Below are 6,402 nucleotides of genomic sequence, written 5' to 3' on the forward strand. Positions count from 1 at the left end.
ACACAGAATCACTGTACCAAAAATAAATGGTCCATGTCAAACGACTTCAAGAGGTAGCATATGATCATGAGACAATGATACTGAGGGAGGAAGTCCATGGTGTATAGAAGGTATTGGCAAACAAGAAGGTTCTGGGAATGAATGGAATACAAATTAAAATGTTTCAACAAGCTGATGCAGCGCTGGAGGCACTCACTCATCTACACCAAGAAATTTGGAAGCCAAATGTTTGAAAGAGATCCATATTTGTGTTCATTCTAAAGAAAGGGATTCGGAAATCATCACCATATCATTAAGTCACATGCCAGTAAAATTTTGATTAATATAATTGTATTGTTTCATAATACATATTCAATCTGTATGCTGAGTTAATAATCTGAGAATCTGGATTTTATGAGAAGAATCTGGCATCAGGATTGGAGGAAGCCTCAATAACAACCTGAGATATGTAGATGATACAACCATGCTTGCTGAAACTGAAGAAGATTTAAAATACTTACTGATGAATATCAAAGACCACAGCCTTTAGTATGGGTTGCGCCTTACTGTTCAGGAAACAAAAATCCTCACTACTGGTCCAATAAATAACATTAAGAGAAAAGATTGAAGTTGCCGAAGACTTCATTTTATTTGGATCCACTATCAACACACATGGAGGCAAATCTGCTGCACAAGACCTCTTTAAAGAGTTCAAGAGCAAAGATGTCAGTTTGAGGATTAAGGTATACCTGAACCAACCCATGGTTTATTCAGTAGTCTCATATGCATGTGAAAGTTGCACAGTGATTAGGAAGACAATAGAAGAATTGATGCAGTTGAGTTATGATGATGGAGAAAACTAAATGTAACATGGGCTGCCATAAGAGCAAATAAGTCTGTGTTGTAAGAAGTACAGCCAGATTGCCGCCTTAAAAGCCAGGATGGCCAGACTTTGTCTCTCATATTTTGGACATATTATCAGGAGGAACCATTCCCTGGAGAAGGACATCATGCTTGGCAAAGAGAAGGATCTGCGAAAAAGAGGAAGATCCCCAATGAGATGGATTGTGGGAATTCACAGTGGCAGCAGCAATGGGCCCAAGTATAGCAATGATTGTGAAGATGGCACAGGATCAGGCAGTGTTTTGTTCTGTTGGATGTAGTGTCACAATGAGTGGGAACTGACTCAAAGGCACCTAAGAACAACAATAGTAACATCCTTGGCCTCTTCCTACTAGATGCCAGTGGCAATTTATTTCCCAGTTGGAACAACAAGAATATGTGTTCAGACATTGCCATATGTTCCCTGGGGTTAAAATTTTCCAATTGAGAACCACTAGTCTATTAGAGTATGATAGGAGGTAGAGCTGGAGTCGAGAAAGTAAAAGCAGATAGGTCATTAATGGTATTTATATAAGGAGTGGAGAACGGAATTGGACATATCTAAACAAAGATGTTACATGCTCAGATTTCTATTCTGAAGAACTGAAGAACAGTTAGGAAACTATGGGCTGAACAATACAAGAATGAATCAATGAGGATCTCAACTAAAACAGTGATTATATGAATGGAATGGATGGAAACAATTAAGAAAAGTCTTGGCTGATTGGATATGGGACTTGGAGGTAAGTTTGAATCTGGAAAAGTTGTTTTGGGCAAATATATAAAATGAATTACTTTTTGCACATGTAGATTTCATGGGGCCAGTAGCATATCAATGAAAAAATACACAGTAAATATTTCTAGATCTTAGTAAAGAGCTCTGTAAATAATCAACATTTAGTTGCAGTAGAAACTGTGGGGAAAGATGAGAAGGCCCAGAGAGTGAGACAATAAAATGCTCAATGAATAAAACATAGGAAATATTAACATTTAAGTTAAGAGGTGTCAGGACAAAAGGCACCCAACGAAGACTAGAAGAAGCTGATGGAGAGGTAGGAGAAATAATAAGAAGTGTCATAAATACCGATGATAAAGGGTACAACAGCACTAATGGTTGTTGAGTATTCATGTAAGATATTGACTCAGCATGATCTGTGGCATTAGGGACATGGAAGTCCTTGGTAACTGTAAGAAAGCCAGCTTCAATGGAGCAGAAGCAAAGAAAGAATCAGGAGCCCCGGAAAGCTAAGCATAAAAAGTAAAACAATTCTCCTTTCTGAGTTCACAATAACATATTACTATGGGAGACTCACTACCACTCATCTCAGTTTGTCAGTGTTGCTGTGATGCTGAAAGACATGCTGCTGGTATTTCAAATATCAATGAGATCACCATTACAGGTGGACAGGTTTCAGAGGAACTTCCAGACTATGACAGACTAGGAAGAAGAACCTGGAAATCTATTTCTAAAAACAAAACAAAAAAATGGCCAGTGAAAACCTTATGAATAGCAGTAGAACAATGTCTAATCTACTGCCAGAACATGAACACCTCAGATTGGAAGAGACTCAAAATATGGCTGGGAAAGGGTGGTCTCCTCAAAGTAGAGTCAACCTTAATGACAGCTGGAAACATATATTAATAATCTGACTGTGAAATATATGAAGAATGAAACTAGGAAAATTGGAAGTTGTCAAAAATGAAATGGAACACTTAGAGATAGGTATCCTAGGCATTATTAGTGTGCTGAAATGGATTGGTATTGATCATTTTGAATCAAACCTCTTCCAGGAATAGCAAATTGAGAGGAATAACATCACATTAATTTTCAAAAAGAACATTTCAAAATTTATCCCGAAGAGCAACACTGTCATACATGGTGCTAGTTAAGGGTTTGTGCCAACTTGATTGGCCAGGTTTCTCAGTGGTTTAGCAGTTAGGATGTAGTAATCCCCGCTAATGTGATCTATAATAATATAATCACAACCCATGATGTGATCTGATGCGATCAGTACTGATTTAATGTAATTATCCTATGTGTTGCAAATCCTAACTTCTGTGATATTAATGAGGTTGGATACTGGATTAGGTTGTATCTTGAGTCAATCTCTTTTGAGATAGACAAGAGATTACACAAGTGAGCAGAGTTCAGAGGAACCTACTGCTACTAAGGAAGAAGAGCCAGAAGTGAAGTTCTTCCTTTGGACTTGGGATTCCTGCACTGTGAAGATTTTAGATCCAGGGAAGGCCTGACACCAAGACACATGAAGATCTCCAAGAAGTGCAAGGCCTACAGATACTGAAAGGAGAAAAGGCTCTCCCCACAGAGTAGGCAGAAAGTGAAAGCCTTCCCCCAGAGCCTGGCTCAGAATTGGACTTCTAGCCCTTTAACTGGGAAAAAATCAATTTCTATTTATTAAAGCCATCCACTTGTGGTATTTCTGTTCTAGCAACACTAGAGAGCTAAGACATATAACTACAAGGAAGACCAATTAATGCAGCTATCACTTCAATTTAGGAGCCCTGGTGGCACTGTAGGTTAAGCACTGGCTTGCTAGCTGCAAGGTTGGCAGTCCAAACTCACTAGTCAGTCCATGGGAAGAAGATGAGGCTTTCTGTTCCCATAAAGATTGACAGCCTTTTATGCCCTATTACACACCAACTACTGGTGCTAAAAATGAAGAAGCTGAAGATTTTTTTACCAAGGTTTTCAGTCTGAAATTAATTAAACATGCAATCAAAATACATTGATAATTACTGGTGATTGTAATGTAAATGTAGGAAATCAAGAAAGATCAATAGTTGAAAAGTTAGCGCTTGGTGATAGAAATGAAGCTGGAGACAGCATGATAGAATTTTGCAAGACCAACAAGTTTTTCATTGACAATATCTTTTTTTTCCAGCCACATAAACAGAGACTATACACATGCACCTTGCGAGATGAAATACACAAGAATAAAATCAACTACATCTATGGAAAGAGAAAATGGAGACGCTCCACATCATTAGTCAGAACAAAGCTAGGTGCTGACTATAGAACAGATCATCAATTTTTCCTATGAAAGTTCACATTGAAACAGAATAAAATTAAAACAAGAAACAAGACCTTGAGTATATTGCACCTGAATTTAGAAACCACCTCAAGAATAGATTTGAGAGTCTCGGCCTTGCCACTGCCCAGAGACTGCTGAGCCCCAGCCCCAGTCCCTCAGCTGCCACCCACTCCAGACACAACATGCAGTCATGGATAAAAATGAGCTGGTACAAAAGGTCAAGCTGGCCTAACAGGCTGAACGATATGATGACATGGCAGCCTGCATGAAGTTTGTAACTGAGCAAGGAGTTGAATTAACCAATGAGGAGAGGAATCTTCTCTCAGTTGCTTATAAAAATGTTGCAAGAGTCTGTAGGTCATCTTGGAGGGTCGTCTCAAGTATTGAGCAAAAGACAGAAGGTGCTGAGAAAAAACAGCAGATGGCTCGAGAATGCAGAGAGAAAATTGATATGGAGCTAAGAGATCTCTGCAATAATGTGCTGTCTTTTGGGAAACTTCTTGATCCCCAATGCCTCACAGAGAGCAGTTTTCTACTTGAAAATGAAAGGAGATTACTACCATTACTTGACTGAGGTTGCTGCTGGTGATGACAAGAAAGGAATTGTGGATCAGTCACAGCAAGCATACCAAGAAGCTTTGGAAATCAGAAAAAAAAAAAAGAAAGAAAGAAATGCATGCCACCAACACATCCTTTCAGACTGGATCTGACTCTTAACTTCTCTGTTCTATTATGCAATCCTGAACTCCTGGGGAAAAGCCTGCTCTCTTGCAAAGACAGTTTTTGATGAAGCCATTGCTGAATTTGATACCTTAAGTGAAGAGTCATACAAAGACAGCACACTAATAATGCAGTTACTGAGAGACTACTTGACATTTTGGACATTAGATACCCAAGGAGACGAAGCTGAAGCAGGAGAAGGATCAGGGAAATTAACTGACCTTCTAACTTTTGTCTGCCTCTTTCTAAAATTTACACAGTAGACCATTTGTCATCCATGCTGTCCCACAAATAGCTTTTGTGTTTACGATTTAGGACAGTTTTATGTTACTTCTATTTGAATTTCTATATTTCCCATGTGGTTTTTATGTTTAATATTAGGGGACTAGAGACAGTTAACATTTAGCAAGTTTCCATCTAGCAATGGCCAATATGGGGATGTGGAATTTTTATACAAGTTATAAATGTTTGGCACAGTACTTTGATACATTGTGGCTTATAAAGGGCTAGTGTTCAAACTGCTTCCATGTCTAAGCAAAGAAAACTGCCTACATATTGGTTTGTTCTTGTGGGGGATAAAAGGGATAATAGGTTCCAGTCACCAGTGCAGTTATTGTGAGTAAGGTTTGGAGCACTCATAAGGCTGTGGTAAAAACAGATACACAAGGTTCGACATGTAAGAGCCAATGGGATATCTCTGGAATTCACAATCTCAATGTGCACACCTTTGATTACAGCTGCCGAAGTGTTCTTTTAGACAAAGCCATCACCCAAGTTACTCAGGAGGTGGGCAGAAATGGTTCACATTGCATTATTTGTAAAGTTAACTGCTGTTTGCTTTCATTATTTTTGCTACACTCATTTGGATTTAAATGTTTTAGGCAACCTAAGAACAAATGCACAAGTAAAGATGCAGTGAAAATGAGTTGCTTGAGGTTCATTACTTCAGATATGTTAAGTGCAGCAGTAAAACAACAACAACAACAAAAAACATGTATTTAACTTTTTTTAGGTTTTAGCTTTTGTCATTTTTTTTTTTTTTTGCTTCTTTTTTTGACATTTGCCTAACATGCATGTGCTGTAAAAATAGTTAACAGGGAAATAACTTGAGATGATGGCAAGCTTTGTTTAAGGTCTTATGAAATTTTCATGAACAATCCAAGCATAATTGTTAAGAACACGTATTAAGTTGATGTAAGTGGAATGAAAGTTTTATGAATGGACTTTTCAACTACTTTTCTCTATAGCTTTTCATGTAAATTAGTTTTTTGGTTCTGAAACTTCTTTAAAGGAAATTGAACATTTTTGGAAATTTATTCCTTATTCCCTCTTGGCAGCTAATGGGTTTTTGCCAACTTTGAATACAAAGGTTATCATAATGGCTGAAATACTAGCCTAACTACTATTGCTACCAACCATGCCCCACTCTCCCCGCTCTTCCCTATAAAAAAACAACTAGTTGCTATTTTTGGAGGGAGATTGAGCAGAAAAAAAAGTGGTTATGTTCCATTAACATTTTTGGCATATGTCATTGTCTGACTCTGGAAGCCACAATGTTCTTGGCTCATTGCAACATTGGGTAGCAATGGCTATAAGTTTCTGTGCTTCCAAATCACTTTTGGTTTTTAAAAATTTATTGGTATTCTTTTTGCCTGCCTTCAATTTTCATCTTTTCATTCTATTTGTCAGGTGCACAGACCCACCTTCCTTTTTTAGCCTTATTCTGTTTTGCCACCATTTCTGTTTGGTGGCCATGTAGAAAAAGGCC

At 38.0% G+C, this 6,402-nt stretch overlaps 1 pseudogene; it reads left to right on the forward strand.

Annotated features, from left to right (window-relative positions):
- The first annotated feature begins 4,095 nt into the window (after positions 1-4,095).
- LOC102830911 lies at positions 4,096-4,897 on the forward strand (annotated as a pseudogene).
- Positions 4,898-6,402: the final 1,505 nt, after the last annotated feature.

This window comes from Chrysochloris asiatica, unplaced genomic scaffold (assembly GCF_000296735.1).
Source record: "Chrysochloris asiatica unplaced genomic scaffold, ChrAsi1.0 scaffold00018, whole genome shotgun sequence".
NCBI classification, from domain to species: Eukaryota; Metazoa; Chordata; class Mammalia; order Afrosoricida; family Chrysochloridae; genus Chrysochloris; species Chrysochloris asiatica.